This window comes from Mauremys reevesii, linkage group 2, assembly GCF_016161935.1.
Source record: "Mauremys reevesii isolate NIE-2019 linkage group 2, ASM1616193v1, whole genome shotgun sequence".
In the NCBI taxonomy this organism is placed as follows: domain Eukaryota; kingdom Metazoa; phylum Chordata; order Testudines; family Geoemydidae; genus Mauremys; species Mauremys reevesii.
Genome location: NC_052624.1, coordinates 283607093 through 283630696, shown reverse-complemented (window position 1 = coordinate 283630696; position 23604 = coordinate 283607093). Strand labels below are relative to the sequence as shown.

Genomic DNA, 23604 nt, shown 5'->3' with positions numbered 1-23604 from the left:
TTATCAAGGGGTGAGGAGGAGGAGTAGGCCTTGTGCTATTTATTCCACTGCTCAGATACACATTCCTTCTCTCTCCTTTCCTGGCAAAATCTTTCAAGACAATCAGGATTACAATGGGCTTGTACAACTCTGATGCACTAATCTGACTATTCCATAGCTGGCTGTCGCCAAACGGATCCTGAAATTGGGCTCAAATCCACTACGATCCTATAAGAATTAAATAACAAATAGTTGAACTGTCTGCCTCTTTTGAACCTTGGCGGCTCGGCATTCTGGGATCCATACCTCTGCGCGTTGCCTCTTCTATGGAGGTAATCTCCGTGTTACACTTCCGAAAGAGCGATTAGAACTGTAGCCTTAAAGGATACGTCTGCACTGCAATAAAAAATCTGTGGTACCGAGTCTCAGAGCCCAGGTCATTTGAATCAGGCTCTTGGGGCTCAGGCTGCAGGGCTAAAATAGGAGTGCAGACATTAAGACTTAGGCTGGAGCCTGAGCTCTGAGACCCACCCTTAAAATGTCGTTTCAGAGCCTGGGTTCCAGCCTGAGCCCCATTGTCTACCCTGCAATGTATCACCCCGCAACATGAGCCCAAGTCAGCTGACCCTGGCCAGGTATGGCTGTGCCGCTGCCTTGTACTGCAGTGTAGACATACCCAAAGTGTCTTGGATGACTGACCCCTGTGCGAGGGGTGAAGAGCCATTTAAGATTCAAAATAATCTCTTTCCCACCTATACCTGGTGATGTTGTCTCAAGTTGAGGACTGTCGTCGGAAGCATTGAACATGGCTATAGAGATGTTACTGACACACACGAAAAGAATTGCTCATCATTGTAAACGCTGCATTATTTTCTTCCCCTTGTTATTTCTTTAGGGCTTTGTTCCACACTTTGGGTCTTGGAGGGCTGGACATTAGTTTGTGATACAGCCAGTAAGACTGCTCAGAAACTTTACTAAGCGTGATCTGGGAATGCTTTGTCATACTGGGACCATCTCTAGAAGCTTGGTACTTATGCATGGGGTGAGGGTGAATAATGAATTTACTGAGAGAGATTTGTAGCAGGTCACTTTGCCTGTTCTTCATTAAGCCTAAACTTTTTTTAAAAATCAGTATGGTGAAGCTGCCAGATTGTCATCTATGGGATCTGACATCCTTCAGTTATCCATAGTACAGGTACGCCCCAGACAAAAGCTGTGCAAGCAATACTCCACTACAGACCGTCACCCTTGACACGGGAGAGGAGAATTCAGTTCCTTCGATTCCATGCTGATCCTTATGTATGCCCCACCCTTCCTCTCTCACCTCTTCCTACCACACCTAAAGACCCACTGCTGCAGCATCACCTATAGTGATTGCTTTAAAAAAACCGGACCCACTAAAACGTGCATACCTGGTGTGTCTCTGTAACCCTTCCTGGCCACTCTCTTTCCTAATATGTGCGTTTCCCTTCATGTCCATCACTGAGATTGTAAGATCTCCGTAGCATGTTCCTATTTCCTGTATGTTTCCTGTGATGTCCCAGATGCACTTGTAGGCCATATCCTTGTGTGTCTCTCTCCTAGCAATCAATCTATCAGCATACTGAGCGGCTATAAAAGAATAATTATTAATCCTGTTTGCCGAGACTGCCACCAAAGGGACAAATTAATGCCCTAGTCCACTAGGAACTGGAGTAAGTCCCACTAACTCGTAGGCCACTGAGCAGCTGTCAGAGGGAATAATGATTTTTGTGATTAGGGGCCTGGGTTGGATTCTAGCCAGTGGCCAGGATCCAAGAGGCTCTGAATCCTATTATTATTATTACTCCTCTTGGCCATCCAATCGTTAGAAATATTGTAAAAGCTCCCCATGAAGATGTGCTTTTAAATCATTTCCCTTTGATCTTAGGTAGGAAGCACTTCCCCTGAAAGTTGCAGAGAGTAGAGGAGTTGGACTGATGACAAGTTATGCAGCTCTTACCAACAATTTCTGAAAATTAGCGGTACTTTCCTCGGGATACCATTGGAGGTTTAGGCCCTGCATTCGCAAGTTGTTCAGAAGTAACTGATGGATAGCGGTGCCTTTGATAGCTCTTTTATAGTCCAGTGCAGCTGTATGAAAATCAATTACAAAGGCAACTTAATTTTGTTTATCTTTAATTTTGGCTTTGGTTAACAGATGTTTTCTGGGTACCATAGTAGCCAGCTTAATTTGTTTTTCCTACAATGTGTAGCAGATATCTTCAGTCAACGAACTGATTCGTAAGTAAATTCTAATTTCTTTTTTAAAAGGAGGAGTAGGCTGCTTAGTGCTTACAAATGTCCGCTCTCAAGATCAAGAATGTTAATGATGCTAGATTTGACATGTCCACTTGTGCACCTGTTGGCTTGCTATAGAGAGTGAACTATTCTGTGTTGTCCTGGGAACATAAGAGGGAAATGCACAGACTGTCACCTCTGGGTGGGTTAAATGCTGGTTTAGGACACAACACACAGAAAGAGCTTAGGGTTTCATCCTACAGTCCACGTCTTAGCCTTACGGCTACAGTATTGGGCATAATTTAGACTGACTGGCTGTCGCTCATGACAGTATTGCAGCTCAGAACAGAGGTGCATTAGCAGAACTGTCGCAGAACTGAAATAGCGGAGGCTGTGGTGGGTAGGCCTGATCGAATTGTGTGGAAGGTTGTACGCAATCCCTGCTTGCACCGTGCTTAGCTCCTGTAAACTGGGCCAGTCATTCCCTTCTGAGCACCAGATTGATTCTCAACTGTACAAAATTAAAACAACCACAACAATTGTATTACTGATAGTAACAGATAAACCTCAGGATTGGCAATGAAAGCTTTTCATTTAAAATGCTTAGTAAACTATAGAAGAGTTTTAAAGACTAATCAGATTTCTTGTCCATCCAATCCTATCTTTCTATCTCTGCAGAAATCTTTGTGGGTTTCAGTTGCATCTTATTTTCCATATGTTGTAATGGTATAATGAGTGTTCCTATTGCTGTGCTAATTTAACTGTAGTATCTTCTACAACATTCAGCTGCTTACATTAAAGATGTTGCTTATCAGGGCAAACTTGAACCACTTAATAGCTTGGGCTAGTTTGATGAAAACATTTTGATAGCAGTCTTGTGATTTTTTTTTATGTTTTTTTCTCTTCCAGCATTGTAGTATCCCTCTAGGAAATGGTGCTTCACACACACTGATAGAAACACTAAAATGTAGAAGTTCTGACTGTCTAAAAATACTTTTCAGAGTAAGGGTAGTCTCTGAATCACAGCTGCCTAGTACCTGGGGATGTACTAGTGTGACAAAGGGTTCTTGATATCTACCTTAAATTCTTAGTATCTGTGCAGAGACGGACACTAATATGGTTGATCCATGTATTTTGTGCCACTAGGTTTGAGGTTAATAATAATGCTGCTATAGCACTTCTGGGCAATAGATTTCAAGACACTTTGCAAAGGAGGTCGTTATCGCTCAGTTCAGTCTCTTTCCCATTCTTCAACTTTTGTGTCCCATCAGCCCTGTCGAACTAAACGAAAAGACATTGCAGAAAACATAGGCTGCAGGATGCGTCAAAACCACCATCCCAGCTATTTCACGAGCATTGCTTGACCAGTTCCTTGTACCACCTGGGAAAAGGTATTTGGCTCAGCCAGTGCAGTCTGGGATGGTTTCTTCCCATTGTGAGGAGGAAGCTGTAAGGGATGTAGCGGCAACTGTTCAGCTGATCCCCCCCGACTCCATCCCAAGCCACGTGCGTGGAAATGAGTCCCTGCTCCCAACATGGGTGCTGAGCGTTACCGATGGGTACTTCAGGGGTCCCAGAGTGCACTGGTACCACCACAATTGTACGGCATGTTGGGCAAATGTACCAAATTGCTCCGGCAGAAACAGTGTTGCTGAAGAGATGTGTGCTGAATAAAGGGAGGCAACAGACCAGTTCATGCAATCATTCCTGCACCGGTTTTCTTGCTGAATGTCATCCGTTACATCCCACCAGAGAGGGGGTTCATTCTGGGGGGTTTCTCCTTTCCGCCTTACACCCTTAGCATTCGTTGTACAATACCCAGTGTGTGCCGAGTGCATTAGAACTAGGAGTGGATGTTGTTCTTGGTGTGCCTCTGTCCTTTTGGGGTTCTTTTTTGTGTGTGCGGATGTGCTGCTTAAAGTATAGCGGGACCCTTGTAAAGGGGTATCTAGACTGCGTCCTAGCCTGACAGAGAAATATTAATCTGACCAAAACCAAGCAAAGAAAGATCCAGATTGTGATCTTTGCACATTAGAAACAAAGCAGTTGAAACCTGCTGGGGATTTGGATCGAAGCCGTAGAATTAGCCTGGAAAGTATTCCCAGCCTAAGAGATATGATGTAAACTCTTCATGATGACATTTTGGCTCTTGCGCTTAACATATCCTGTATGTGTCATGTGCATACACAGAGGAGGTTAAATGAATAATCATCTTTGACACAGTTTTACTATATGGAACATTCCAGCTACAGAGGAATTTGTTACGGGGCATAGTATAAAATCAACTGATCCAGGTTGAAATAGTCATAGTTGGGCAATTCATCAAAAGGCTATTATCATTCCCGCCCCCTGTGAGTTTTATTGAACTTCCATGTCACTGATCAGTTTGTTTCCAAAATCTTGAAGAAATTATTTTTTCCCTTCCCCACTTCCAAAGATCCATGTTTGCTTGGGAACGGATAGAGTGACTCCCAAGTGTCCCTGAGTTCAAGGGGCATCATGCAGTTTAGCCTCAGAGTTATCCATGTGCCACACAGATTTGATATTTCCACACTTGCTGTTGAACTTTATTTAGAATCATGAAGCTGATGTTATAGAAAGAGTTGTTGACACTAGAGGAAAGCGATTCCCCGGCACTTGATTTCCTGTGTAAATAATTATTTGTGGGTCTGTCACTCATTGCTTCTCACTTTTGGGCCTTGTCAAGCTGAGATCTGAGATCTGACTGGGAATAGGCATCATTTTCTGGAGAGTGTCCCTGGCAGACAAGCCATGGAGATGAAAAGCAATACTATAGAAAAGCCATCCTAGATCAATAGAAGCAATCCGATGCCCACGCACCAAGCTGTACAGTGTGTTCTTCAGCAGTGAGACCAGGCTAGGGGACACTGTGCCCTGTAGATGCTCTATTAGCACAAATATCATACGTAAGAGTCAGCAAAACACAGATGCCAAAGAGGCTGGAGCAAGAGGGAGGCAGCGCAATACAAGGGGCATCGGGAGGAAATAGTCAAAAGGTTTAGACTGAACATGAGGAAAGATTTACCAGGGAGACACTAGAATAGCAAAACAGATGAAAGTGCCATTGCTTCGGCCACCTACATCTAGACTGGACAAAGCCCTGCAGATCAAACTGTGAGGAGAAGTCTTGCTCTGTTCACCAGGGAAAGCTGCTAGGTGTCTTCCATCTCCAACTTCTGTTGCTCTTTGGGATTTTTAAAATAGCACCAAAAGACGAACAGTGAGGATGAGGCAGCTTCCCTGTGTCTACTGCAGCTCAGAAGGTCTTTAATGTCATATGCTGTTTTATCACTAGAAGATACCTACACAGAGCCCAGGAGAGCTGGAGGGTGAGTGGCAGCTTGACTGGAGTGTATTTGCCTTTGTCAGTTTAACTCAGGACTCTTAGCACTTCGCCAACGTACGTTTGATGTGTACAACATCAAGGGAACCATCTAATCCAACGAGCAAAAGATTCCCTGTGGTAAACAGAATGCTAAAGCACTCAGTCAACGAAAGGGAGTATTTCTTCACACAGCCCATAGTCAACCTGTGGAACTCTTTGCCAGAGGATGTTGTGAAGGCCAAGTCTATAATAGCGTTCAAAAAAGAACTAGATAAATTCATGGAGGATAGGTCCATCAATGGCTGTTAGCCAGGATGGGCAGGGAGGGTGTCCCTAGACTCTATTTGCCAGAAGCTGGGAATGGGCGACAGGGGATGGATCACTTGATGATTCTCTGTTCTGTTCATTCCCTCTAGGGCACCTGACATTGGCCACTGTCGGAAGACAGGGCTAGATGGACCTTTGGTCTGACCCAGTATGGCCACTTTTATGTTCAATTACAACACAGAATACAAAGTGTATATTATTTTTTATTACAAATATTTGCACTGTAAAAATGATAAACAAAAGAAATAGTATTTTTAATTCAGATCGTACAAGTACTGTAGTGCAGTCACTTTGTTGTGAAAGTGCAATTTACAAGTGTAATTTTTTTGTTACATAACTGCACTCAAAAACAAAACAATGTAAAACTTTAGATGCTACAAGACCACTCAGTCCTACTTATTGTTCAGCCAATCACTAAAACAAACAAGTTTGTTTACATTTACAGGAGCTAATGCTGCCTGCTTCTTATTTACAGTATCACCGGAAAGTGAGAACAGGCATTTGCATGGCACTTTTGTAGTTGGCATCGCAAGGTATTTACATGCCAGCTATGCTAAACGTTCATATGCCCCTTCATGCTTCGGCCACTATTCCAGAAGACATGCTTCCATGCTGATGACGCTCGCCAAAAAAATAATGTGTTAATTAAATTTGTGACTGAACTTCTTGGGGGAGAATTGTATGTGTCCTGCTCTGTTTTACCCACATTCTGCCATATATTTCATGTTATAGCAGCCTCGGATGATGGCTTGTTCATTTTAAGAACACTTTCACTGCAGATTTGACAAAATGCAAAGAAGGTACCAATGTGAGATTTTTAAAGATAGCTACAGCACTTGACCCAAGGTATAAGAATCTGAAGTGCCTCCCAAAATCTGAGGGACGAGGTGTGAAGCTTTCAGAAGTCTTAAAAGAGCAACACTTTGCTGCTACAGAACCTGAACCACCAAAAAAGAAAATCAACCTTCTACTGGTGGGATCTGACTCATGATGATGAAAATGAACATGTATCAGTCCATACTGCTTTGGATCGTTATTGATCAGAACCCATCATCAGCATGAACACATGTCCTCTGGAATGATGGTTGAAGCATGAAGGGACATATGAATCTTTAGCGCATCTGGCACATAAATATCTTGCAATGCCGGCTACAACAGTGCCATGCAAATGCCTGTTCTCACTTTCAGGTGACATGGTAAACAAGAAGCAGGCAGCATTATCCCTGCGAATGTAACCAAACTTGTTTGTCTGAGTGATTGGCTGAAGTAGGACTGAGTGGACTTATAGGCTCTAAAATTTCACATTTTTATTTTTGAATGCAGGTTTTTTTGTACATAATTCTACATTTGTAAGTTCAACTTTCATGATAAAGAGATTGCACTACAGTACTTGTATTAGGTGAATTGAAAAATACTATTTCTTTTGGGTTTTTTTACAGTGCAAATACTTGTAATAAAAAATAAATGTAAAGTGAGCACTGTACACTTGGTATTCTGTGTTGTAATTGAAATCAATATATTTGAAAATGTAGAAAACATCCAAAAATACTGAAATAAATGGTATTCTATTATTGATTAACAGCGCGATGAATTGAGATTAACTTTTTTAATCGCTTGACAGCCCTAGTTGATATCTGACCTGATTGTACAGAGGTGCTGTGCAATGCAGCTGCCATTAACTCTGGTTGAAGCTCAACACCTCTGGAAACTCAGGTCTCTTGTTTGGAAGTAACTATTTGGTTACTACTGGAATCCACGCAATCACCTAGGCCAGGCTATGGAACTAGATTCTGTCACAGGTTAAAGCACAGGCATACAACAGAGAGATGAACAGCATCTGTATTATTACTTATTCGTATTAAGGTGGTACCTAAAGGCTCCAGGCAGGGATCGGGGTCCTGTTGTGCTAGGAGCTGTACAGACACTTGTGCGTGTGTGCGCGCTCTCTCTCTCTAAAAAGACAGACCCTTCCCCAAAGATCTGCTTGGGTTTCACATTTTTCTTTGGTTCCTTGTTTTTGTACCGACTTAAAAAAGACAAGTAGCCCCAAAGGTACCCTTAACGTAAGGGTTAGATGTCAACAAAGCCAAAGAGTTGTGTTTATGTTGAAATGCCTTCAGAAATGTAATCCTGTTGTGCCCTAGTCTTGCAAAGCTCTCTGAGCTTGGGGTGGGCTTTCACCCTGCTAACACCACCCAGGCTCAGCGGGGTGAGTTTGTTTCCCTTGCTTCGTACTGTTTAAGTGGAGCCCTTCTTGTTACTTTTCCCAGCACAAACCCAGCTCCACTGCGCTGTATTAGGTGATTACATGGGTCCCAGTGGTAATTAATTAGTTGCTTTCAAAAAAAGGCAAGTGAGGGTTGCACTGTAAAATGGAAATATGCAAGCATGCATCACACCTTATTACTTCTGCCTCCTCGGGAGCTGAGCACTGAGTGTTGTAAAGAGGTGTGGTTATAAATAATGAAGGTAATTAACGCAGTCTGTTGTAGCTGGGCACCAAGGGTAGAGCGGGCTGGGTGCTCCCAGGGGTTGGTTTTTCAGCTCTGTGTCAGGAAGAAAGTATAAAATAGAAAGTAAAAAACTAGGTTTTTGTGTTTGCAGCTGAAGATGAAAAGGCACAAACAATGCTCCGTGTGTTGGATAAATTTCTCCATTATTATTCCACAGACTGTACAATGTTCAGATGTATTGTCTTCCAGGTTTTAACGACAGGGAGCTGGAATTTTTAAGGCTGCTTCCATCTGCACCCAATTATAAAAAAGCCATGAAAAAAGCTATTTACTAGCTGTCAATTCAGAACGACTTCAGAAAGCAGCCCCTCCACCTCCAATGATAGCTTCCCAACAGCCACTTAGCGCTAGGAAGTTGTGGGTAAGAGGTACATTAAAACAGCCTGACATCAATCCAGCCAGTTAATCCTGTAACTTGGAGATGGTTCTACCTGTAACAGCTCAGAAAAGCTTCGGGGATGTTTGGTGTGGCTTTTAAAATCACTCGAGGCACCCAGATTTCGATTTAAAGACCCAGGGAACTTTTATTATGGTTGCACTCAGTGTCTCCACTCAGGATTGGGGTCCTGTTGTGCCAGGCGCATTGTGCAAACATACAGGAAGACGTGATCCTTGCCCCAAAGAGCATACGGTCTAGAGACAGATGCAGGATGGGGGAACAGGACATAACCTATGAGAAAAGTGGCTGAGTAATCAGGGATTGGTACTCCAGATGGTTTGTGTAACACATTTTAGACACATTTACCCCAGATGTCTTAGTATGGAGTTGGGACAAGGAAAGGATTGTGAGAGGAAGAGAAGGGAGTGGGACACTGAGTTGGAGGGTGAGGAGGAGGAGGGTGGGGTTGGGCAGCTGAAGGGGCTGTAGAGGAAATAGGAGGGGGTGGGAAGAAGCTGGTGATACTACAGTCAACAAGGAAAGAAAATCTAGAGTCCACATTGCAGAGGTGGGGGAATCATGATGTCAGGCACCTGGGAAGGCTCCTCCTGGTTTCTGCAGGTGGAATCACTGTTCTGGAAGGGTCCTGGGGAAATGAGAAGCTGGGAGGCCCCAAATTCCCTGCTTAAACTAAAGCGAGGCGCAAACGCTCACTGAAACCAAACATACCTTGTTCTGCTTCCCACACGCCCTCCCTGCCTGTGAAAGGGCAGGACAGCTGGCCAGGGCGCTCAGATCTGTAGTGTCTGGAAACACCTGGTTCTGTTGTGGCCCCTTTGGAGAATATGCACAGGGAAACCCAAGGCTTAACACAGGGTGCACAAAATCAGTGCGACTAATACATCTCAGTCCTGGGGGACAGACCAGCTGGGACCCCGTGAACCTGGGGGGATGGTGTATTTCAGCCAGATCCCTCCTCAAACCCCAAAAAAACCGGAATAACCGAAACTATTACAAACCGTGCTGCCCTTATCTCTGTCTGACACCTGCCCACACGTGTCTGCTGGGCCATAGTGGCATTCCGAGCCCACTACAAATGCCAAATACACTGTGTGTGCATAGTGGCAGGGCCAGGCCAGCTATTTTATCAGTATTGCATTTATTTGTTTCAGCCATTTGTATGGCGACCATCACCGCTGCCTCTGGGCACATTGTACCTGGGTTATGTTAAGGCATCAGTCATTCCCATACAGAAGGAGCTAATAATGTGTAAACGCCTCACCCCCACCCCATTGGCACAAGGAGCCTAAAAGGGACAAATCAAGAAGGATATGAGGTGATGGGGGAAACTAAAGCAGTGGCTATGTGAGGATTTGGTCGAGAGGGCTTGACTTCAACAGACGGCCAGGTAGAAGTGTGTTCCCATGATAAATAAGCACCGGCCATCAAGAGCAGCTGGCCCCCTCCACTTTCTTCTGTGGGAGGGTTTCTTCTTCCTCCGCCCTGCACCAGAGCATTGAAGCAGACGGTCTCTGAGGCAGCTGCGCCTTAGACCATTTAAGGCTTTGTGCATAGTGAGCAAGACCTTGAATTTCGCCCAGAGTTCATTGGTCTCCCGTGTGGAGGCAGAGTCCCAGCTGTGACGCACTGGGGGCCCAGGCTGGGGATGCGACAGAAGCAGAAGGCACCCTCTCGAAGGGCGAGGGAGCCCCATGTGGCTGAGCAATGACCTTCCCGACCAGCTCTGCAGGGAGCTGTATCTAGTTGGCCTCAGCAGACTGGGGCGTGAAATGTACTAGGGGAAATACTAACCTCCAACTTGAGCTGGGGCTGAGCTGATACCCCCCAGCCTGTGGGAGTCTTTAGAGCAGGGGTGAGCAAACTACGGCCTGCGGGCTGGATTCGGCCCATCAGGGCTTTGGATCCGGCCAGCGGAATTGCCACCCTCGTGGTGCTGCGGGCCCTGCACCGCTCCCAGAAGCGGCCGTAGGGTGAGCAGATGTCCTGATTTTATAGGGACAGTCCCGATTTTGGGGCCTTTTTCTTATATAGGCTCCTATTACCCCCTACCCCCGTCCCAATTTTTCACATTTGCTGTCTGGTCATCCGAAGCGGCCGGCACCAAGTCCCTGCAGCCCTGTGGGGGGTGGGGCAGAGGGCTCTGCACGCTGCCCTCACCTGCAGGCACCGTCCCCCGCACCTCCCATTGACCAGGAATGGGGAACCGTGGCCAATGGGAGCTTCGGGGGAGGTACCCACAGGTGAGGCAGCGCACAGAGCCCTCTGCTCCCCCCTCCCCCAGGGGCCGCAGGGACGTGGTGCCGTCTGCTTCCAGGAGTGGCGCGGGGCTAGGGCAGGCAGGCAGGGAGCTTGCCCTGGCCCCGGTGCACGCCGCTGCCACCCCAGAGCCGCTCCAGGGAAGCGGCATCAGGCCAGAGCCTGCACCCCAACCCCCTGCCCCAGCCCTACATTCATAGCCCTGCATGCAATTTCCCCACCCAGATGTGGCCCTCAGGCCAAAAAGTTTGCCTGCCCCTGCTTTAGAGGCAAGGTTTTGGTTCAGGTCGTATCTCCACAGGCAGTCCCTGGTGATTATACTGCCGGAGCCCCCCCGGGTTGGTACTAGATGCATCCTCGTCTGCTCCGAGACCCGAGTGGGTGTTTTTGCCCCTTTGTATTTGTGTCTCTTCCCCACTTCCCAGAAACTTTTTGGGGAGGTCTCTGGTTTTCTGAAGTCTCCACGTAACTCTTCTGAGAATGACCAGATCATCTTCTCTTTTTATGGTACAACCTGCTAGTTGGCTGGGATCCCGCTGTGCGTATAATTAGTTGCACTGACAGGTGGAAGAGATCGGATAGCTTACGGAATGAGGTTGCTCCCTTGCCATCCTAAACCCAGTCCTCCTGTTCACCTCAACTGACATGTGCAGGGCAGCAAGCAGGTTTACTGAAACCCAATCCTTACGTTTTATCTGGCTTTAATACCCCGGGCAAGAGCACAACATCTCACATCGCTCTTCCCCTCCCAAAGGGGCTTCTCCATACCCCACCGTCCTCAGCTGGAAAGTGAGCAGGGCTTTGCTCTGCAGATCAGAGTGCACAGAACCTGCCCCACTTCCCTGGCCTTCTCCCTGCCCTGTGGTCCCAGGCTAAGCTGATTGACAGGTGCATGGACAGAGGGCCGGGGCAGGTCTGCAGTGCTGTGGAAAGATGGCCAAGCATGGTGTCATAGCCTAGGACAGCCAAGCTAAGAATGGCTTGGAAAAATCATTAGAAACCTGAGCCCGGGAGCCAACCTTGGAATTAGTTACATGTGGTTTGTTTTCTTTATAAAGTGTATATTGGAAAAGGCGCCAATCAGCATCCCTTAGTGCAATTATTAGCGTCGAGATTTATAACTGGAGAGGTGGAGGGCTCTTTGGGGCGGTGGGGACTTAACTTGCTAAAGTAAACATAGGCAGTTCCTTGGCCACAAAGGTCACCTTCCATTGGGGTTACCCCAGTAGGTGATAAGACATGAGGTGGTGTTTGCAGATGGGAAGCGGAAGAGAAGGAGTGAGAGCCTTGCGAATATGCCAGCACAGAACGCCGTCCCCTGGAGGTATTTTGAACTGTGCGCTACCGTGTTGGGAAAGAAAATCCACATTTAGAGGCTGTTAAGAAGAGCTCATTGCTCTTGATTCCCAGCAAACAGTGGGCCCCCAAGCCATTGAGCAGCGTGCTAAAACAACCCATACGCCAGTGCAGATTTTCATCTGCCCCGTGGGGCTCTGAGCTTTCCAGCTCTCGTCGCCTCCAAAAGACTGGACCTGGTCCGTACTTAAACGAGAGACGGCCCAGGTGTGGCAGGAAGGAATTCAGTAGTTGGTGCTCTTCCCTCCATCACCGCTGAACAAGTGCCCTGGCATAACACTAGGGGGCACTGTACTGGCAAGACATTGAATGTGGTCCCATCCGTAACGATCCTGTGGCAATCTTACAAGCACTGGGGGTTTGAACCCTGCTGTCGTGCACATTCCAGCTTCGGTCATTGACGCTGCCATTTCAATTGGGTCCTGTCGTTTTTCACATTCCCTCCCAAACTGTTCTGTGCTGCTACACTTGCCACCACATCCCACCTCAGAGGTGATAGGTGGAGATGGGCAAATAAGGGGGGGACAGCAGGGTTTAGTTTGAAAAAAATAATGAAGTTCATCAGATTGCTACTTTGATTTGGGGTGACCGCATGGTCCAGTGGGTAGGATACTGGACTGGAGGCCTGGGGTCTGTTCTGAGCTCTGCTGCTAACCAGCTGTGACACCTTATATAAGTGCATGGACAAGTGACATGTTCCGTTTCGCCTCCCACCCTCTGACTGCCTTGTCTTTGTGACTGTACACGCTGTGTGTCTGTTCAGCACCCCGCACAATGGGGCCGCAGTCTCGGTGCTACTGTAATACGAGTGATTATCACTAATAATTTATGAATATATTTGTAAATGGGGAAACACTGAATAATTTGAAATAGACTGAATAAATGGAACAAATAATGGCCGATGAGCAGCAGTGGTGTGTGAAGTGAATGGATTCTGCTCTATTATGAAGCCGTGTGGGATCCTGGGGGATGGAATGCACTGTATAAATGTGATAGAGAGTGAATGTATCTCAGCTCAGCCGGACGCAGTGTTGTTTGCCTGCTGCAAAAGAGCTGAAAGGCCGTTATTCATGGTAATGGCATAACATGGTTTCTGGGTGTGAAAATCCCTGTGGTGATCCTACAGAGAGTGAATGGGCAAGCGAGAACATATGTATAAAGCAGGACATGGGAATTTAGCCAAAGGAATCTCCTGGCTAACTCTCCACATGCACTTCTTGGAAAACACGCTGCATCCTTTACGGTGGTGAGATGGGGAGTAGAGGTCTTGCTTTCTTATGCCCTCTAGCTCAGTCCAAGGTCTGCGTGTTGGTGGAATGCGGATCTCCCAGAGCAAAGATGTGATAGTGTCCAATGGCAAGTAACGCACTGGCCTGAAAGCAAAGTGTGGTTTTCACGCTGGCATCGTCCCCAAAACATATGGAGAGCAAACGTATGGTAAATATTAGAGAGAGCTCTCTGCTAGTAAACTTTGGAGCATTCCCTTACGTAAGAGTGTGCCAACCAGCCAGGAAATGCTATGTCCAGATGTGAATTAAAAAAAAGGAAATAATTTCCCATAATCATCCGAGTCAAGAGTGTTCACTCTTTAGCCCCAGTTTTGATACGTCCTGAGAGTTCCCCTTCTCTCTCTTTTGGTTGAGGTGTAAAACCCAAGTCCTGAACCTTGGCCGTTGTTGAAGATCCTACAGTGTTTTGTGTAAGAGTAGGAATGTTAGCCCCGGAGTTCGGCCTAATGCCAACTCCAGCAATCAGAGGGGGAGCCGTGTTAGTCTGGATCTGTAAAAGCAGCAGAGAGTCCTGTGGCACCTTATAGACTAACAGATGTATTGGAGCATGAGCTTTTGTGGGTGAATATTCACCCACGAAAGCTCATGCTCCAATACGTCTGTTAGTCTATAAGGTGCCACAGGACTCTCTGCTGCTTTTACAACTCCAGCAATCTCATTCGCTCTACATCCATTGCCTCTGCAGTTTCATTTTGATACAATATTCTTTGCTTCCTGGCATAGTCCCATATGTGGATGTTTAAACAGCGGCTGTGTTCCTCCCAAGAACTGGTTGCATTTCCCTGGTGGGCAAAATGACCTGTGTGTAGCATTTATTTTACTTACCTCCTAGTAATGTTATGAGGTTGAATGTTAGTTTTGTAAAGCTCTTCAAAATCATCTTCTGAGACTCTTTACACCATGAGCAGCAGCACCAAGGGATGTGTAGCAACTCGCCGCAGTGAAAAGCAAGCTGCGTCCACGCTGCGGTGTAGAGTTATGTGTGTCAGTGAAAGGCTCTGGTGGGGGCAGTGCGGAAAAGCTTCAGCAGTTCCCTGCTGCCAGAGCCTATCACTGCAGGGAGGAAATGCTCTGGCAGGGAGAAAGCAGCTGGGAAGAAAGGCTGCAGAGCAGGACACTGCACTGCTAAAAACAGCAGTGTAGATGGGAGGTTAGGGTGAGCAGAGAGTCGTGTAGGGTGTGTACTCACGTGCCTCCCCACACCCTTATGGCATGTCTGGCCACGGTACTCTTCATACCTGTGCTAGCGGCCCACGTGTGTATGGACTCAGTGTGCCCCCCAAAGAAGCCTGCAGTGTAGACGTACCTTGAAAGGTGATGCAGATGAAAGGAATTTATCTTCTATAACACTGGCTGGAGGGCACTGCCAGCTGCAACAGAGGATGGCCTGGTCTTTCAGGCACCCAGCCCTGCTCACCTTGATTTTCTAACTCTGTCATCTTCACTATAATCCATAGCTTTATTCCTAGGAACATCCTATCCAGGGGATGGGAGGTCAGAGTGTGCCCCACCCAGCCCTGCTGGATAAGCACTGTGCCTGGGTACTTCTGGTACTGACATGGTCAAGTGCTGCTATTTAAATGGCTTCCAAGTGAACACCCTAATGAGGTGAATGGAGTATGGGAGGAATTAAATGGTGGGAAAGTCTCCCAGCAGGAGTAAAGGAACCCCCAGCGTGGGACAATTAGTACAAGCCTGGAGGATGCACTGCAGGGAACAATTCTGCACTGGTTCCCTGGCTACGGACTAGATGAGCTAAGGCCTAAGGGGTTTTTTCCAGCTCTAATCTGCGTGAAGTTCATGCCCTCTCAGTGCTGCTGTTTCAGTCGGTTTGGCTGCAGGCTCAGCATTTTAACAGGGTGTCACTGATGTCACTGCGGCTTTTGGCAACCAAAAGAGGGAGAGACTTTTGTAGTGAAACTTTAGGTTTCAAGGAAATAGAGCAAAATCTGCAGGCAGCCCCAGATGCTCCAGCACTTCAGGATGCTGCATGAAAACGAGCTGGTGGATCCTCACAACACTTCTGGACAGGCAAGGTTTTTATCCCCCATTTTGAAGCCAGGGAACCTGGGGCACAGAGAGACCAGGGGATTTGCTGACGGCCACAAGGGGAGTCTGTCAGAGCTGGGATTGAAGTAAGAGTTCCTGGTTTTCAGACCCCCGCTCTAGTCAATAGACCATGAGAACCCTATAATTTGTGGCTGGGCAGCACCCTCCACTGAGATCTATCAAGCAAAAGCCATTGTCCCCAGACCTAGTGGTTCAAAGTACGTGATGAGAGAGAGACTAAACTGCTTTGCAGAACTGCAAGGAGACTGCTGATGAACAGAGCGTAACGGGTGGGAAGGGATGGCAGGATTCAGAACCTAGGGAGCCTGTTACCTGGTGTCTAATATCCCATTCATACAGACAGGGGCGGCTCTAGGAATTCCGCCTCCCCAAGCAGGGCGGCGCGCCGTGGGGCACGCTCTGGCGGTCGCCGGTCCCGCGGCCCCAGGGGACCTCTTGCAGACGTGCTTGCGGAGGGTCCGCTGGTCCCGCGGCTCTGGTGGACCTCCCGCAGGCATGCCTGTGGATGCTCCACCCGGAGCCGCGGGAACAGCGGACCCTCCGCAGGCATTTCTGTGGGAGGTCCGCCGGAGCCGCCTGCTGCCCTCCCGGCAAAATGCTGCCCTCCCGGCAAAATGCTGCCCCAAGCGTGCGCTTGGCACGCTGGGGTCTGGAGCCGCCCTGCATACAGACAGTCCACCTTCAGCAAGACAGACTGGAGCAAAGGCTTGGCAGCCTGTTGGTTACTCTTCTTAGTAAATAGCTCTGTATTTTTTCATCCCCGACCCCACTGGTTAGTAATCCCCTTGCCTTACTTTACTTATCGCTTAGATTTCTCACGGGAGGCAGGTTCATGGCTAATTTTGCTTCACTTTATTTTAAAGCACTACAAGGATTGACTTTCCTTTTCTTTCTTTTCACTGATCCACGATTGGCTGTAGTGTCCCAGCCTTCCCAAAGCACTTTGGATATTAGCCTTTTCCATTGAATTCCAGCAGCCAAAGTCTCAGGAACGACACCCGTTAGACAGAAACGTCCCGGGTGATTCGAAAGCTGGGCTTCCAACTGCAAGCTGGTTTTAAACCTTTGATTTCTAGCTCCAGGGGTTCAGGAGGTAGCAACTGCTAAAATGTTGGAATTGAAGAAGTTTTAGAAGCCGAATGGGAGGCTCCTCTTCGAGGGACGGTCCCTGTGTGAATTCCAAAGGTGGGTGTGGATTTTATATGTCCAGCATCCTGCCTCATACCATGACTAGTGTTGTTGCCAGCTTTCACCTGGTGAAAGGATTTGTGTCTAGCCCTGGCAGCACATAGGAGCTTACTGCTCTGTCAGCCCAGCATTGGTCCCTCTAGTGCAGTGAGACTGAGGGTCGCGGGCCACAAGTGACTCTAGTTTAATGTCTCTCCTGCAGCTCTTTGCAGCACGTGATATTAAAACCCTGTGTGATTAATTATTACCCAATCAGGAGGCTTTTACTAGGTTATTAACAATGCATAAAAACTAAAGATTTCCCCTGCCGTGATTATATAGAACTCTAGTAAATGAAACCCTGAACTCACACGACTGTGGCTCTGTTGGGTAATGTTGATCACTGATGTGGCTGCTGAGTTTCACTGCTCTAGTGATACTTCTACCGCACTGGTCCAGTCCTTGAGTACAGCAAGCCCTGGATCTTGGACCAGTGGAAGCCCGCACTCCATTTTGCAGAGAGCCTGCTGCACTTTAAATGAACCACCAGGGTTATTTTTTCCTTTGTCAGAGAATCACTCTGAGGTAGAGTGAAAAACCGCTGGAGCCGTTTCTGTGGCTTTTACAGTGTCTGGGCTTGTAAAGTGGTTCTGCTGCTGCTCTGCCTTGTGGTGTTCCTGCGGGGTGTTCCCCTGGTTTTCATGTTTTTAATTTCTGGCCATCTCTCCACTGTAGCTGATGCCTGTTTCGTCCCAGATCCCCAGCTCTCCTGCTGTTTAACAATACCCTCCGCCTCCAGTTGACCACCTCTTTGGTTGCTTGTCAGCTGCAGCAGTCTCTGCTGGGTCGTAGAAACACAAAGCCCCTCTTCCCTTTCACAGAGAGACACCCTTGATCTGTCACTGCTTGTACCTGTCAAATGGACTGTTGAGTAATTCCAGTGGTCAGCAGTATGGATTGGCCTAATTTCCCGAAGTCTCTTGGAGAAAAAGGGCAGAAGCTTTGTTATGTCCTACTGAGGGGCATGGAAGGACCTCCTTAGAGAGAGCTCAAATGCAGCTCCATTCCCGGAGGAGGGAAAAGGGCCTGAGGAGATTCCATTGAGTGCAATGTGTAGGCTGTAATCCTGGTCATGGGGAAGCCTTTTGCTATGGATCTTCCCCCAAGAGAGGCGAGATCATATTTTGCTGCTGTTGCTAATGGGCTGTCAACCATGGTGTGGACAGAAGGTGTCCTGGGGGAGCAAGGGGATGACTTCACTATAAAAAGATATATCGGACTCTGCTATAAGAGAAGAGGCTGTGTAAAGATATTTGAAATGCTGCTGCGTTGTGTATTATCTAGCTCAGGTTGCCAGTGGGTATTGTTGTTTAGTGTGTGTTTGTGACTCCTGAGTGCACCTGGCTACTCAAAATGACAGCAAAAGAGAAGGTAACTAAACACGTTTGGAACCCAAAGGCAGAACGTAACAGCAGATGGGTGTAAGTGGCCACACACAGTCAGGGTTTCCGCATGGGGCATGAACAAGGCTTGGATGGCTCAGGAGACGTTCACGCTTTGCGTTCCTGTTGGCAGCATTGGAAGGCTTTTTCCATTAGCCCTGGCCAACTTTTCTGTTGACTCTTTGAAGAAGTGAGTGTGTTAGCGCAGAGTTATGCTTAGGGTGACCAGACATCCTGATATTTAGGCGTTTGGCCCGCGTCCCGACCGATGTTTGGTCGGGACGCAATTTGTCCCAATATTTTTTTTGCTCCACTGGTGACCTCCCCCATGTGTCCTCATATTTTCTTCCTCTTATCTGGTCATCCTAGTTACGCTCAAAGGGAGGGGCGTTTGCATGGAGAGATGTAATTAGGAAGATGTTCATCCACCTGACTGACTCGCCCAGACACCTATTTGGAAATCTCTGAAATACTCTCTTCTGCCTTCCTGGGGCCTGCGATTTCTCTCTCCCTCTGCTGCAGTTTGTTGTTTAACTCTGGAAAGTGAGGGGGACAGCCTGTGTGAAAGATGCTGTAAAATGCTGGAGTATTATCACTGTGGGACACAGGGCTTGGGAAGGGGCATTGTCTCTGGGCTCAACAGGAGGAGGAGTTTTTTGTCCTATGTGATACAGCTGTAGTTGGACCAGTGAACATCAGCAGACTGTAGCCTTTCCACTTGGCCAGGGCTTTTGAACACGCATTCTTTTCTCCCCAAGTGCGCCCAAAGCTGAGACCACCAAGTCCTCAAAGGAACGACCCTGTGACTGCCCTTTTCCTCCTAGTCAGGTCAGCTGCAAGTTATTGTTGGTGAACCCAGGTCTGGATACAGGGCCAAGCCAGTACTGGAGGACAGGTTATTTTCACAATGGTATATTTTTCCTCTCATGATCTGTAACCATTTTGGACAGGTAACATAGTTTTTAAAGTGGTTATTTTAATGGTTTATCCGTATATAATCAGTTGTAATAATGCAAATCCTCAGTACAAATGCTGAAATTAAAACTGCATTACGTTGCTCTACAGTATTATGGTCATGTGCAGCCATCAGGCCTGCAGCTTTAGGGCTTCTCTAGTTCATGCTTTGGAATATGAGGTTTCTTTATGACTGTATCTGCAAGGTTTGCTCACATAGTTACTACAACTGCATGTGCAAATGACCAGCTGGATGTCTAATTATTCATTTCCATGCTAGGTTATTGTCTGTTTGTGTGTGTAATTGCAATAATTGAACAGATTATGCCTGTGCGGTTTTGTATGCACATATGTAAAAATGTGCTAAAGAAACCATCTCTTCATGCTGATGAACTGACTTACCCTCTCTGTGCCTATCGCTTCTTGGTCATATGGTAGCACGTACTTATGTGAGACCCTTTGCCAGGCTTCATCTAGGTTGCCTGCAGGCCTGGCTCAATTCAGTCTACTCACTCAACAAATACCACATGAACTCCAAGGTGACCATTCCCACCAGGATCATTGGCTCCTTGGCTTGGTGGTCAAACCCCGACAAGGTACAAGTGGGAGTTCCCTTTTCCACTCCACTCCCAGTGCCACCATGGTAATGGAGGTGTCCCTTCTGGGGTGGGGCACCCATCTGAACAGTCATACTGCGCAGGGCACATAGCCCATGCAGAAGGCAGGCTACATATCAACATCCTGGAGCTGCAGGCAATCCCCTTTGCATGCAAGGCCTTCCTCCCACTCCTTGTCCTCCCAATATCACTGCCGTGGTCTACACAAACAAACAGGGAGGAGCAGGTTCTCCTTTGTCTGGAGGCAGTCGGGCTTTTGAACTGGTGCATCGGGCACATCACCGCCATCCAGGCAGCATACAGTGTGGGTATTCACAACTACTTAGCAGGCGACCTCAGCCGCCATTTCTCGGCGGACCACAAGTGGGGAAATCCATGACTCCATTCTGACCAACATCTTCACGCGGTGGGGCACACCTCTGTGGGACCGCCTTGCATCGCAAACGAACAAAACCCTCCCCCTACATTCCAGGGGAGCCATAGATCACGACTCCCAAGGCGGCACTTTCCTAGTCTCGTGGACAAGCGGTTTCGGATATGCCTTTCCTCCCATCCCCCAGCTCCCATAGGTGCTGAGAAAGACATGTCATGACAGGGCCAGTGTCATTCTTCAAGCTCCTTGTTGGCCCAGGCAGTTTTGGTTCCCAGAGCTTCTGTCGCTGTCAGCCCATCCTCCAGTCAGGATCTACCCCTCCCAGATCTCCTCATGCGGGACAAGGGCAGAGTCAAACACCCCTGTCCGAGCTCTCGTGCCCTGGTGTTTGGTGGGCACTGGAAGCTGATTGCTCTTGTTCTCCTCTGTCCAGTCTATACTTACCCAGAGTATGAAAGAATTGACCAGAACCTGTTGTTCGGCTAAATGAAAATGCTTCTCTGCCTGACTACAGCACAGTCAGCCTTAGCCAGTCCTGATTTGTTTTAGACTACTTCCTGTCTCTAAACAAGTCCAGTCTCTCACTCAGCTTGTTACGAGTCCACCTCATAGCCACTCGTGCCTTCCTCCCACCAGTAAACAGGCACTCTGTCTTCACCCACTCGGCTATGACTCAGTTCATGAATGACCTCACCAAAGCCTTCCTGCCAGTCATTAAATCCACACCACTATGGGATCTTCATCTTGTGCTATCAAAACTTACTAGGCCTCTGTTTTATCCGTTAGTGGCGTGTTCCACATCCCACCTGTCCATAAAGGTGGCACTTCTAGTGGCCATCTCTTGAGCTAGGAGGGTCAGCGAACTGGGAGCCTTCACGGCAGACCTCCCTTTCACAGTATTTCACAAAGACAAAAGTATCCCTTTGCCATCACCTTAAATTTCTACCCAAGGTTGTGTCCGAATTCCCCCTTAACCAGTGTATTTAGTTACTTGTCTTTTTTCCCAATCCCTGCGCTTCTCCCAAAGAGAAGGGACTTCACTCCCTCAACATCAGGCGGGGACCAGCCTTTTACCTGTGAAGAACCAAATCCATCAGAAGCTCCCCTTCGTCGCAGATAGATCCCATGGCCAAGCTGTCGCCTCTCAAAGGATTTATAAGTGGGTTCAGGCTGTATTATCGAGTGCTACAGGCTGGCTAGCTCACGTCCCACTTCCTGGTAGTATAACAGCCCACTCCACAAGATCACAGACTCCGTGCCCAAGGTCCTGCTGCAGGGCGTATGCAGCGCAGCCACCTGGAGCTCCATACATGTTTGCTAGACACTATGCACTGGTCCAGGTCTCTGCTGCGGATGCAATGGTGAGAATTGCAACTGCAAACATCTTTGCTGCCGGCCTCCTGGCACTCACTTCCAATCTGAGTACTGCTTGCCAATCACCCACATGTGGAATATGCTTAGGGACCAGCACTTGAAGAAGAAATGAAGGTTACTGTGGTCCCTGTCTGTATTCCACTGTCTGCTCTTCACCCCCTCTGGTTTGGATCTGGCTGGATTCGCAGTAAGAGGAACTGAGAGGAACCTGCACTGCCTCTTATACCCTTGCTCGGGAGCACAAGATGTGCATGTGCAGGCCAACGGACGCTGCTTGTTTAAAATCTCCAGACTCGAGCACCTGATGCGCATGTGTACCCCATATAGGGACCACACATCTCAAAAAACTTCCAGTTACAATAAGTAACCTCCAATCATCTGATGAAATTAACAGGCACCAGAGCAGCAGATTTAATACAAACAAGAGGAAATGCTTTTTCACACAACACACGATTAACCTGTGGAACTCATTGCCAAGGGATGTTGTGATGGCCAAAGGTGTAACTGCGTTCCAAAAATAATTAGCTAAGCTCATGGTGGAGAGATCCGTCAATGGCTATTAGTCAAGATAGTCAGGTAACTCCATGCTCCGGGGCGACCCTAAAACTCAGATTGCCAGCGGGGAACGACAGGAGTTGGATCTCTCCAAATTACCCTCAAAGCTGTGGCCCTGGCCACTGTCAGGGGGAGGATACTGGGTAAGATGGACCGTTGGTTTGACCCCGTATGGCCATTCTTATATGAGACACATGGACTGCATCTCTATTCCTGCAGGTACTGGAGATAGTTCAATTGTCCATGGGGCTTAGCCAGGCCCCTTGCATCAGAATCTCTGCTGCCGATGGCCCAGAAAGCACCACTACTCAGCACTCCCCACCTTATCCACTAGCATCCTGCTTGTAAAGCGTATCTGGGGCAGGAGTGAGCCACACCCCCAGAGGATTAGTATCTGGAGTTCTGTCCCCAGAATGAGACAAGCCTCTCAGGAGCTGCAGAAAGTCTGCCATGGAAATCAGTCAGCTCCAGGAAACCTGGTGTGCCAGCTCTTCTGAACAGCCTAGATTTGGCCGGAGACTTTCCACTTCTAGCATCTCAGCTCTAAATGGGGCCACAGACCCAGCTTTGTTTAACTTCCTGCTCAATTTCCTGATGGTATCAAGGTTCCTACAGCAGCACGTCTCTCCAGGCCCTCATTTCGGACTGTATTCCTGATCTTTGATCTACCCACATTGCCTCAAACTCTCACTGCCCAGCCCTTTGAACCATTCCCTGCGTTTTCCTCTCCATAAAGACGTGCTTCCGGGCCACAGTCTCCTTGGCCAGAAGTCTCTGAAATAGTTGCTCTTAGAAGCCTTCCTGCAAGGACAAGATGCGTATTCCCAAGTAATCCCTCAGCAGGTTAACTCTTCACTGCCTTCCAGTAAATCACTCTGCCTTCGTTTCCCCCAGAGCTTCAGCACCCAAATGGAAAGGGGTTCTGTGTGCTAGATGTGAGAAGAACTGTTGAGATTCACCCTAGTAGAACTGTCCAGTAACTCATCGTCTTTATTTGTTTTCTTTCATCCCCAAATGTCTGGGCTTGAAAGCACCTGAAACGTCAGTAGCTAGAAGTATCAAGTGCTGCATCTCTAAAGCCTCTGTAGCTACAGACACTGGTTTCATTACACAGTGCTTCTCAGCCGTTGCTATTCTGGAACCCTTTTTTCATATCTTGAGTCCCCCCTCACCCCGCCTCCGGACTGCCCTGAGACCCACCTTCCATCTAGCTTGTGTGGGAAGGGCGAGGCAGTTTCGACACCACCCCCCCTGTGAGGACCCTCCATAACAGATCAGGACCTCGCCAGCAGCCTTCTTTGGCAGGAAGGCGCTCCAGGCAGCGGGC

General features: G+C 47.8%; 1 protein-coding gene across 2 annotated transcripts in view; it reads left to right on the top strand.

Annotated features, from left to right (window-relative positions):
* Positions 1–23604, top strand: part of ZC3H3 (zinc finger CCCH-type containing 3) — a 331469-nt gene that overhangs the window by 259498 nt on the left and 48367 nt on the right. The gene's annotated exons all lie outside the window — the stretch shown is intronic.